Raw genomic sequence first — 11,366 nt, forward strand, 5'->3', positions numbered from 1 at the left:
ACGATGTTCTCTGTTTTGTTGTAGCCCCTAATTTGTGGGGTTTTGGGTTCTTTTCTCTGCCTTTCTCCCGGGTGGTTTGCATGTTTGCGTTTTTTTTTTTTTTTTGTATTGGTTTTGTTCTGGTCTTATCCTGTTGTCTTTGTTTTGGTTTCGTTGCCCTATCTTTGCTTGTGCTTTGTTGCTTTGGCTGTAGAATCCCCCTTGTTGTTGTATAATAATATCACCTATTCTAAAAAAAAAAAAAATTGTCTATTCTTAAAGATAATTTATGCACCACAAAAATCATCACTCGACCCATACGCTACTCAAAATAAACATGCAATATTTACAACAATTAAGAGTAAGAAGCATATGCATAATAAATATGAGCAATCAATATTTTGAAAGTTGAATATATTACATTAACCAATTAAAATTGGAAAAAAGAAAATTAAGAAATCAAATACATTTAGTTCAAAATCCCACAAAACCCATAAGTTTAGGCGTGACCAACCTCTAAAATCAACCTTACGAGCCTAGTTGCACATCGTAACTTGATCCTCAACACCATATTGTACACTAAAAAGAAAAAGAAGTTAAATGACCTAACACCAAAAGGAACTATTTATAGTCTTTGTTAAATGGAAATTAGGATTTATCACTCATTATTATTTTTTATTATTATTATTATTTTTTTTTGGATATTTTTCATTTACATATTTTTCTTTAGTAGTTTCTTGATGTCTATTTATTCACCTTGTAAAAGGTTGATTATGTATTCTGATTTATTCAAAAATCTATAAAATTAACATAGTATCAGAGAATTAGGTTTTGTCTCATTAAACCCTATCCGTTAAAGTTATGTCCGTTCTTTACCTCTGTCGAGTCGATGGAGGCAGACCCGTGCCCATTAGAATTTTTTAGTATAGTTTTCTATCATGCTCAGACCACATCCCACTATCCTTCTCGAACCCGTTTGTGGGTTTGTTTCCACTTCCACCCTACTCATCCCATCAGCTCAGTCGTATGTCGTCGCCAAGATCCACGCTGGGTAAGTCCCTCTGCACTCCAACTGTCCAAATCTGTTGGTTTGTTGCCGTATTTGTGCCTTTGTTCACCAAATTCATCTGTTTTCCAATCAGATCATGTCTCCTGTCTACCGTCGTCCACCACATCTAAGTATCAAATCCATCTCTGTTTGTGGGTTTCAAAATGGCTACTCAAATCTTGGATCAGCTCCATTCTCTGTTGGTGTCGCACCATTTAGATCTGCTACCCGCCACATTTTTTTTCCGTCGTTGGCATCAACTCTATCGTGCACACTCTCTATTCTGCCATTTGTGGGTCTTCGTTTGTGGTTTAGATCATCCATTCGCAAGTTTCAACCCTATCTAATATTTGGTTCAAACCGGTTCAATGCGGTTCAGATCAATTCCATTTGGATTGTTCAATTTTGGTTCAACCAGTTCGATTTGGTCCGATTCATTGTCAGTTCGGATCAATTAGCCCGATTTAGTTAACTTCAGTCAAATAGATTTGAGTTTGGTTTGGTTCAGCAAGGCTGGTTCACTTTTCAGTTAACCGATCTGTTCCGTTTTCAAATCAGTTGTTCGAGGGTTTTGTTGTAGATCTCTCTATGAGGATCTTTGTTTTCAGCCTAGAAGTTCTTCATAGATTTGGTTATCAATCTCTATAAGAAACTTTGTTTCCATTCTTCGATGGTTTATGTTTCCAGCCTCCGTTGTATTTTCGTTCTTCATGGGCTTTTGTTTCCATACCAAATGATTGATTTTATTTCGATTTTTTTTTTCATAAATTCAAGTTATTCGTCATTTTACCATCTTAAGTTTGAGGAAGGGTGTTAAAAGGAAATTAGGATTTATTACTAATTGTTATTTTCCATTATTATTTTTCTTTTTGGGTATTTTCTATTTATGTATTTTCCTTTAGCGGTTTCTTAATATCTATTTATTTATCTTGTAAAAGGTTGATTATGTATTTTGATTTATTCAATAATATACAAAATTAACGTTAATGTATCATTGCACTCTAAAACAGTGTTGTGATGCTTGCAGTGTTACCCATAGCACGTTGCAACGTTACTTTATGCTTCACTGGTTCATCTTCTTCATAGCGCTGTGACACTTTAGGATATCATTGCACCAGTTATGTATTACTATATCAAAACTTGACATTGTATATTTGTGGATTTACATAGTATAAAAGATTACACAAGTTTTTGACGCCATTTCTAAGGTTGACAATTTAATTTTATTATTCTTGTGATGAAAATACTATGCACTTTATGTACCGTTGTTTGTATTTTCCTTTCATTGTGTAGTTTCCTTATTTTTTAGTTTCCTATTTTTTTTTTCTCTAGTCAATTCTTTAAGTTTTTTAAATCCTTTTGTTTTTTTTATTCTTTAAATTTATATATTCATTAGTTCTTCATTCTTTGTTTTATACTTTGATACTTTATTCTTTATTCTTTATTTTTTTTCATTTGAATTTATCCAATTATTCATTTATTTTTAGTCTTTATTTTTACTCGTGTTACACACCTTTGTGTTATTATTATTATTATTATTAATTTAGGTTTGTTTAGGTATAAACACTCCTTGGAGGAAACTCAAGTTTTCTTTCCCTTTTGTTTATTTTTATTTTTATTTCTTTTCTTAGTTTATTTTTAGGCAGGTTGTTGAGTGTCAATGATTTTTTTTTTTTTTGGCAAAACCTCGATCATTTGGTGTGCTTCTCTCTCCTTCATTTAGGATGCAGTTGAGATTTCACTTCTCATCTCTCTATCAGGGCAATAGTGTTCACCTTATTGTAATTTTTTTGTCCTTGGATGCTTAGGGATTTATATATCGGGGAAAACATGCTTTAAATTTGGGAGGGACATTACTTTAACAAGTCTTGGTCATTTTGAGCTTGATTTTCAAATTTTTAGCATGATTTGGATGGTTTTCTAATGTGTTTTGAGTGATTATGCGACAAGCACTTGCCAACTTTAAAGAACATCACAGTCATAAACGAGAAAAAGATATTGAAAGGAAGTATCATCTGATACGAGAAATTGTACAACAAGGAGATGTGATTGTCATAAAGATCGCTTCGGAGCACAACATTGCTGATCCATTTACGAAGACTCTCTCAGCTAAAGTGTTTGAGAGTCATCTAAAGAGTCTAGGTCTGTGAGACATGTACATTGTATAATTTAGGGCAAATGGGAGATGTGTAATGGGTATAAGGATGCCCTAGTTTATTGTATTTTTTACCATTTCTGTTGCTTTAGACAGTGATATTATGTACATCCCACTAACTTAAGTTTTAATTCAAGTGGGAGTTTGTTGGGTTTTATGCCCTAAAACTCGTAGGTTGTAAATGTAATTAACTGACCATCATCAATAAATAGTTCTCGATATTATTTCATTAAATGTTATTGATTGTGTTGTATTATATTTTTGCCTTAATAATCCTAAATTCAATAAACTAACATCCTAGGTTGTTTTATGAGTCTTAAACAGTATGTGGATACATGTAGAGATTAATGTTCAAGATACAACCTAAAGGGTCTATAGTATAGGGATAAAACTAGATACCTTATCCTGGTAACACTATGGATATGACCCACTTTGTATTTGATACAAACGCAATGATCCAACGTGTTCGTGTAGGTGACATGCAAGTGGGGGTATCTTATGCAATGAATTTGCATAAGATTGGACTGCGAAATAGTAACCACTAGATGTAACATCGTTGACTAGTTAGGTTTCTATTTCAATAGGATGGCCTAGGTAAGTTAGTCTTAATCCTGAGTATATTATGAACTCCTGTTCATGAGGGATTTTCCTTTGATTTGTATGGGTGAGAATGGCTATTTCGCGACTCACTAAGCCTACTATTTTGGGGACAAGACTGGGTAGGAAGCTGGGAACATAATAATACAAGATGGAATTACTCCTTCCCGACTTTAGGGTAAGTAGATAAGTGTTCGCTTAAGTGGTGTCTCCAGGAATTGAACAAAGGGTCATACCCTCTTGTTGACTTGAGAGGGGTTTCTGTTAATGGTTGCACCATAAACAAGTTATTCATTATAGATGCACTAGTATTTAAGGATACAGAGGTAACCCAAGGGTAAAATGGTAATTTGACCCAATTGGTGTTACGAACACTCGTAAAGGACTAGCTTATTGTTATTCTATATCTATAGATACCGAAATATATCTACAGTGAGAAGAGTACAAGTGTAGTCTTTATTGGAGTGTATCCACAGTTAACGAATATTGATTAATTTGGTTAATGAGTTTAGTAGTAAATTAATCTCGTATCGTTGGAGTTTATGATATGTAGGTCCATAAAGTCCCTCTGTTAGCTCACTAAAGGATATTAATGAGGAATGATTTGAATTGTTCAAATCAATTCAGAAAATTATATATTAACATGATCAATATATAATTAATTATAGATGTGATATATAATTCACATTATGTGAGAGAGATATATTTGAATGAGATTAAAATATCAAATTTATGGGAATTGAATTCCTAAGGAATTGTATAAATATAAATATGTGATATTTATATGTTAATTAACTCTAAAATATGATTTAATATAGTTACTTAATTGATTAAGAAATTTTATAGAGAGGTGGATGTATATAAACATGTGATATTTATATTTATTAATTAACTCTTTTTCTATATATATATACACTAAATTGGATTTAATATATATGATTATTTAATTGATGCGCAAATTAAAGAAATAAAGGTTATTTGATTAATTTAGCACAATGGTAGAAAAGGAAAGACTTGAAGAAGGGGTTAACCCTTCTCCATATAAATTCCTCCTCAGGGCTAGAATTCATTTGGCGATAAAAACCTAGCTACCTAAAGGAAATCCTTTCTATACTCTATCAAAGAAATCCCTCTACCTTTTCCTCTTCTAATTGTTGGATACCACTTATCCAATTATTGGAAATCCTAGAAGAATAATAAGGTATTCTTGTGGTAGTGTGGGTGAGTTTGTGTGGAGATCAAAAGGAATTTCAAGAGGCTCGAGAGTCTACAAAGGTAAGAATGGTTCTTCCCCTTTGTTTCTCCCTCGTTAAAGCGTGCTTTTATGATGTTTATCCTATTTACTATTCTGTTTAGTTATTGTTTTTGTTTCCTATAAAATGAAAAACCGAATACAAGATGGTCCTAATGCTTTCGCTTGGGATTCGATTCCCAACAATCAAATGAGGAAAATTTTAAGAAGCTTCTTCAAACCTATTCGTGCATAAATAAGTGCAAAGTCCTTCTACTTAAGCGTAAACAAACTCGTAATAGTTTTATAAAGCCTTCAGTTCATTTTTCCCCTACTCTAGCATGAAATATCAAGAATTAAACTTTCTAAACTCAAAGTGGCAATAACATGCTAAGAGGAAAACAAACTTTATTCCTATGTTATCTCTTTATTTTTATTTCCTAAGCAAATAGAGAGGAAACCTTATTCGAAAAATTTCTTTTGTTTTGGCATGGCCACACGGGTTACGTGAATGTCATCTAACTACAAGCCGAATTCCTTAAAAATTGTCTAAGCTACTAATTTCTTAGGAATGTTTTCATGCAATGGAAACTATGGGTGTCATAATAACCCCTGATTACTTCCATCCCCAAGAAAGAGGAGTAGACCTCTCTTTATTTATTTATTCTTATTTTATTTTGTTTTATTAAGATAAGCGAGAAGGCCGATTCGTTAATTCCTTATGCATATATTACTAATTCCTTATGCTTGTATGACTATCCCTATGGTCTTTCGAGGTGACAACAAAAGTATAGCCAAATAAAGAAATTCTAAGCATGCAAGACCTAGGATAGGTAGACAAAGAACTCAAATTTGCATGAAAAATAAGAAGAAATTTTTTTAAATAGGCTAAAAAATCATGTTTGTTTTCTTCAACATTTTCTCAAACAAACAAGATCTTAAACAAGTGTATCATCAACTTTCATAATAACGGACAAGGCAATTAAGCAAACAAACAATTGAATCATACAAGTTCGAGTTAAGATGCTCAAGGATTGTCAGATATGCATCAACAAAAATCAAGCGATGCCCAAACCACCTCAACTTTCAGAGCATACATTGTCTCTAATGTATCAAGATAAAAAGCAATGAGTAGGGGACAAATCAAAGGAGAATAAAGAAAATTTCCTTGAATTTGGGCACGCTAAAATGGGGTTGAGCTTGCTTCAAGACTCAGTCTCATATGAGATTACTCCTACAAACAACAATTTTCCAATCAAACTAAAAATAAAAATAAGAAGGTAAACTAAAAGCTGAAAATACAAGTAAGCAATTGTTGTGTACTCCATCTGCTCAAATAATTCAAAATAAATCTCCAAATCACACATATTTTCTCTTAAAGACCTAAGTATAAACCTAATAAAAGGTGTCTCGTTGAGGATCAAGGTCCAACATAGAAATTTGATTAAATAAAATAAAAATTTATTAATGGTTCTTTATTTAAAACTCACAGATGGTTATCAAAGAAATGAGATAATTGTTGTGTGTGAAGTATAAACTAAAAAGCTTTTTAGTTTATGCTTCACACACAACAACTACTGAAATTAATAAGAATCTGGTGGTGGTTGTGTGAGGTGAACGTGAAAGAGTTAATAACATGTAGCGGAAGTATCAAGGATCCATAAGCATTAAAATTCACTAATTTTGGCAGAAACTAAAACATGTTTTCTAAAAATAGGGTTTTAAGATCATACCTTTGAAAAACTCTCCAAGATCTTGATTGTACAGCAACAGTTTTCACAAAAGATCACTGTGAACCACATCAAGGTCTTCCCCACTATCCTCTTGGAGCTTTAGACAGAGTTGTGGGACTCAAGAATAACTTGAATTGATGTAGAACAGTGAAGAACACATAGCAGCCCAAATGGAAGAACTCTTTCTTCTCACAGAAATTTTCTCAAAATTTCTGCATTAACTCCCCTCAATCACTCTAAACTTCTTTATTTATTGCAAATGAACATGCAAAGAAGTAAATTGCATGGCTTGCAGCTCATGCTTGAAGAATTAATGAAGAGAAGATAATGGAAAAACTGCATTCTCCATTTTGTATAGCATGCAAAAATCGATTTTCAATTTCCTTTTAAGATCAAAATTTTATTTCCAAAACTATTTTGATTAATAAAACTGAAAAAAAATCTAAAATTAATTTCTCAAATTAATTTTAAAAATAATTAATTTAATATCAAATATTAAATTAATTTTTGCACAATAATCATCTTCATATATTTAAATCATATTTAAATATATATACTCCTGTTCCGTTTATTTTGAGCATTTCAAATTAATTTCTCAAGCTACTCTAAAGCTTATCCATTTACGAGCTAGTAGGGGGACCTCGCGGACCTACAGATTGTTGGGGTTGATGCCTTAAAGTCTCGTGTTCTATAGTTTGTAAACAGTTTGTACGAACACTTGTGTTGTTAATATATGATATTTACTTCACATCTTGTATTTTTGCTTAGTGGCTTGTTTTATTTACTTTAAAACCAATAAACATAAAATCCCTAGTTATCTGTATGTGACTCAAACATGTATGTGGTGACATACAAGTGGATCATGTCTTGAGTGATAACCAAAATTGTCTATAGTATATGGATATATGAGGGAAAACTTTTCCTGTTAACGCTATGGATGCGGTCTGCTTTGTGGAATGGTCACGAATGTTGTGATTTGTGACAGATGATCTGATCCTGATCATTCGTGTTGGGGATATGTGAGTGGAGGTGTCCTATACAAAGAGTTTGTATAAGATCTGACCACGAAGTGTTAACGTCTCGTTATATAACACCATTCATGACAGAGACTTCACTTCACCAGGATGACCATAGGTAACATGACCTCAATCCTGAGTCAGTTGGGAACTCCTGTCATTGAGAGCGGTCCTTTGATTTGTATGGAGTGGCCAAGTCGCCAATTCAAACCTACCATTTTGGGGATTTGTCTAATTTGGGAGCTGGGAACTCAGCTACATAGGATGGAATTCACTCCTTCCCCGAGGCAAGGGTAAGTAGATAGATAGGTCCCTTAAAGGCTGATTCCGGGGTTTGAACGATGTGACGCCGCACACCTTCTCTTGGCTCAAGAGGTGTTCACACATAGTTGGACTATGTTGTATTATTCATTAGAGGAATCAGTGGTACTTAAGGAGTGAGATGTAACTACAGGGACAAAATGGTAATTTGACCCAGCTGTACGTATGAACATCTATGAAGGGTCATCATACTCATGATTGGTTATATCTGATAGACACAAAAATATATCTGTGGTAAGAAGAGTTCAGCTGTTGGTCTTTAGTGGAATGCCTGATAGTTAACGGATGATGGATCTCGTGGCTAAAGAGTTTAGTTAGTTATTTAAGAACCGTTGGAGCTTCGAGCTACAGGTCCATTAGGTCCCCTGGGTAGCTTGGATAAAGTCGAGAACTAGTGTTTGGGTTAATTTAAAATGTTCAAATTGACAAGAGGAAGTTCGATTATATATGATATAATTGGACGGGTTAATTATATATGATATAATTGGATGGGTTAATTATATATGATATAATTGGCTAAATGTATGAGATACATTATTTTGGAGGAAATTAGATATAAATATGATTTATATCAATTAGAGGAGAAAATACTATAGTAGATATGTGATATCAAACTATAGGATAAAAATATAATATGATTATATTTATTAATATTTTAGTTGGTTAATTATATGATAATTAACCTAAAAATTACGTTTGGACATGGGTTAATGGGGTAGTGTCGGTTATTGTAATCGATGAATTAAAATGAAAATGATTTTCATTTTGAATCGTCGTCCAAAAGAAATAGACAGAGCACCTGGTAAAAAGAAAACGACCGCTTAAGAAAATTGAGAGCCTATACAATAGTTCCTCTCCGCCTAAACGATCGTCCACCTCACGCTTAAACGACCGCACACTAGTTCTTACACGATTGCATAGCTTCTCTAAACAATCGTATTGTGTGTCGATTTTGCTAAACGATCGTATACCTTTTCCTAAACGATCGTTCAGTAAAATCTACATGATCGTATAGCTTCTCCTAAACGATAAGCATTTTATTATGCGATAGTGCCTTTTCCCTCCCACTTGCTTATCGTCTACACAATCTGGTAGTCCTCCTTCCTCTACAAAATTCACCAAAGACCACGCTTTGGGTTCTCACTTCGAGAATACCCGGGGCTCTTTTCTGGTGTCGTCGTCCTCGTGGCGTTCGTGTTCGTACGGTTGTTCGTGCTGCTGTAGTCGACGCTGCTGCTAGGCGTTGGTTGATCGGGTGGAGGGTTCCGCTGCTTTAAGTTCCAAAGTTTGAAGATTGTCTTCAACTGGTATGGCACTCTCTCTCTTGTTATATCTTATTCATAGCATGCCATTAATTAAGAATTGTTTGCATAACTGTACGTATGAATGTATATTGTTGTATTTCTGTCACTATGAGATCGAAGCGATCCGAACGTGCTCATGGAACTCTTCGCTAAGAGATCCTTCACAGATCATGGGCTCCAATGATTCGAGATTAATCGGCTAAACTCATTAGTCCGATCTAACCCCCATTCGTTAACTAATGGGACATTCCACTATAGCCCATAGTTGAACTCCCCTCACTGTAGATATATTATGTCCACTTAATAACCATAATCAGTAAGTCAATCTTTCACGGGTTGTTCGTAATCATAGCTAGGTCAAAAATACCGTTTTACCCCTGTGAACACATCTTGTTCCTTAAATTCCTACTGATCCTCTAATGAACAATTATGATTCATAATCTCTATGAATCAAATCCTTTCTCTATCATGAGAAGGCGGGACCCCGATTATTTAAGACCTGAAATTTTTACTTAAGAGAACAACCTAATTGCTAAACCTAAATAGGGTAGGAGTGAATTCCATCTTGCAAGGCTATGTCCCCAGCTATTCATCCAGTCTTATCCCCAAAATGGTAAGCTTATTGAGCAATGCTGTTGGACTACTCTCACCATTTGCAGATCAAAGGATAATCCCAAACAAACAGGAGTTCATAGCTAGTTCAGGATTAAGATCGAGTTAACCTAGGTTATATAATAAATGAAATAGTCAGTTTTAACAGTAAACGGTCGTTATAAAGAAAAGTGACTATTTTTGTGGTCCAGTCTATATGCAAACCCGTTGCATAGGATGCCCCCACTCTCATGTTTCAACATGAAAGATTTGTGGATCACATCGTTTAAAGCACCTTACAACCTATTATAACAACTACAAAGTGGGTGGCATCCAATAGTGTTATCAGGATGAGATACCTAATTTCATCCATATACTTATTAGACTATTTAGGCTATATACTGTCAACTTGATCTTGTTTATGTCACTATATAAAGTTACAGCATTCAAACTATACCCAAGGATGTGTTTATTGGATTTCCATAATAAGATGCAAAATCAATAAGTCATTATTATTGATAAGTAGAATGTTTAACATGAACTGCAAGTTCTAGGATATTCCCAACTGAACGCATAGCGCAATATGGAATATGGAAGAATATAGATGAGAAGATGGAGTTGAGTTAAGCAATCCTCAAACCCTTGAACTCAACGACAAGCTTTTGTTCATGTTCATTACAAGGACTCCACCTTCCGATGTGTTAGCCACATAAATCATATTTCTATGATGCATGCTTAGGTTACTTGAAACAGAAGGTTATGTTTATCTTTAAACACACTACTTAGTTGGTTTAGTGAGATCCACAATGACTTGCTCTCTTGAGTAGTTGATTGTTACCATTTGATTCTATTAGCTAGATGGAATCAAGAGTCGGATTTAAGCACGCAATAAACCAAATGAAAATTTATTTATCATTGAGCTCTCCAGAACGGGGATTAGCTCACCCCAACTCGCTAATGGTTTAGCTACTCATGGAGAAATAGATAAGAATTGAAGAAGAAGGAGATGAAATAATGGAAGCCATGATGTGGATGTGTATTAAAATAAGTGAAATATGTTCGTTAAAATATGAAGAAGAATGTGTGCAACAATATAAATATAAAAATGAGAAATAAAGTAAAGAGATGAATAGATGAAGAGAATGATTGTTGACAACAGTTTCTCACATCCCATTGGTTTGTTATGGATGATCTGTTGTGTTCTGTGGTGCAATGATGGAGAAGAGTCTCTCTCGAGTTCTTCTTTTCAGGCCGCGATGGTGGCAGTTCTTCTTAAGGAAGATTTCCTTAGAAATGGAGATAAAATGTTCTCTAGAATTTCTCTTAAATTCTAGGTTTAGTGAGTGTGACCGAATGAATGTCTCTCGTATCTCTTCCTGTGTTTTTCTTCA

The 11,366-nt window shown here is 34.0% G+C and overlaps 1 long non-coding RNA gene across 1 annotated transcript; it reads left to right on the forward strand.

Annotated features, from left to right (window-relative positions):
• The first annotated feature begins 812 nt into the window (after positions 1–812).
• On the forward strand, positions 813–2,227 carry LOC150033838 (uncharacterized). Its single transcript, XR_016532290.1, has 2 exons — positions 813–1,030; positions 1,122–2,227. It is a non-coding gene; the product is annotated as an uncharacterized LOC150033838 (long non-coding RNA).
• Positions 2,228–11,366: the final 9,139 nt, after the last annotated feature.

The sequence above is a fragment of the Benincasa hispida genome, chromosome 9, assembly GCF_027475165.1.
Source record: "Benincasa hispida cultivar pf3 chromosome 9, pf3_genome.v1.1, whole genome shotgun sequence".
Classification (NCBI taxonomy): Eukaryota; Viridiplantae; Streptophyta; class Magnoliopsida; order Cucurbitales; family Cucurbitaceae; genus Benincasa; species Benincasa hispida.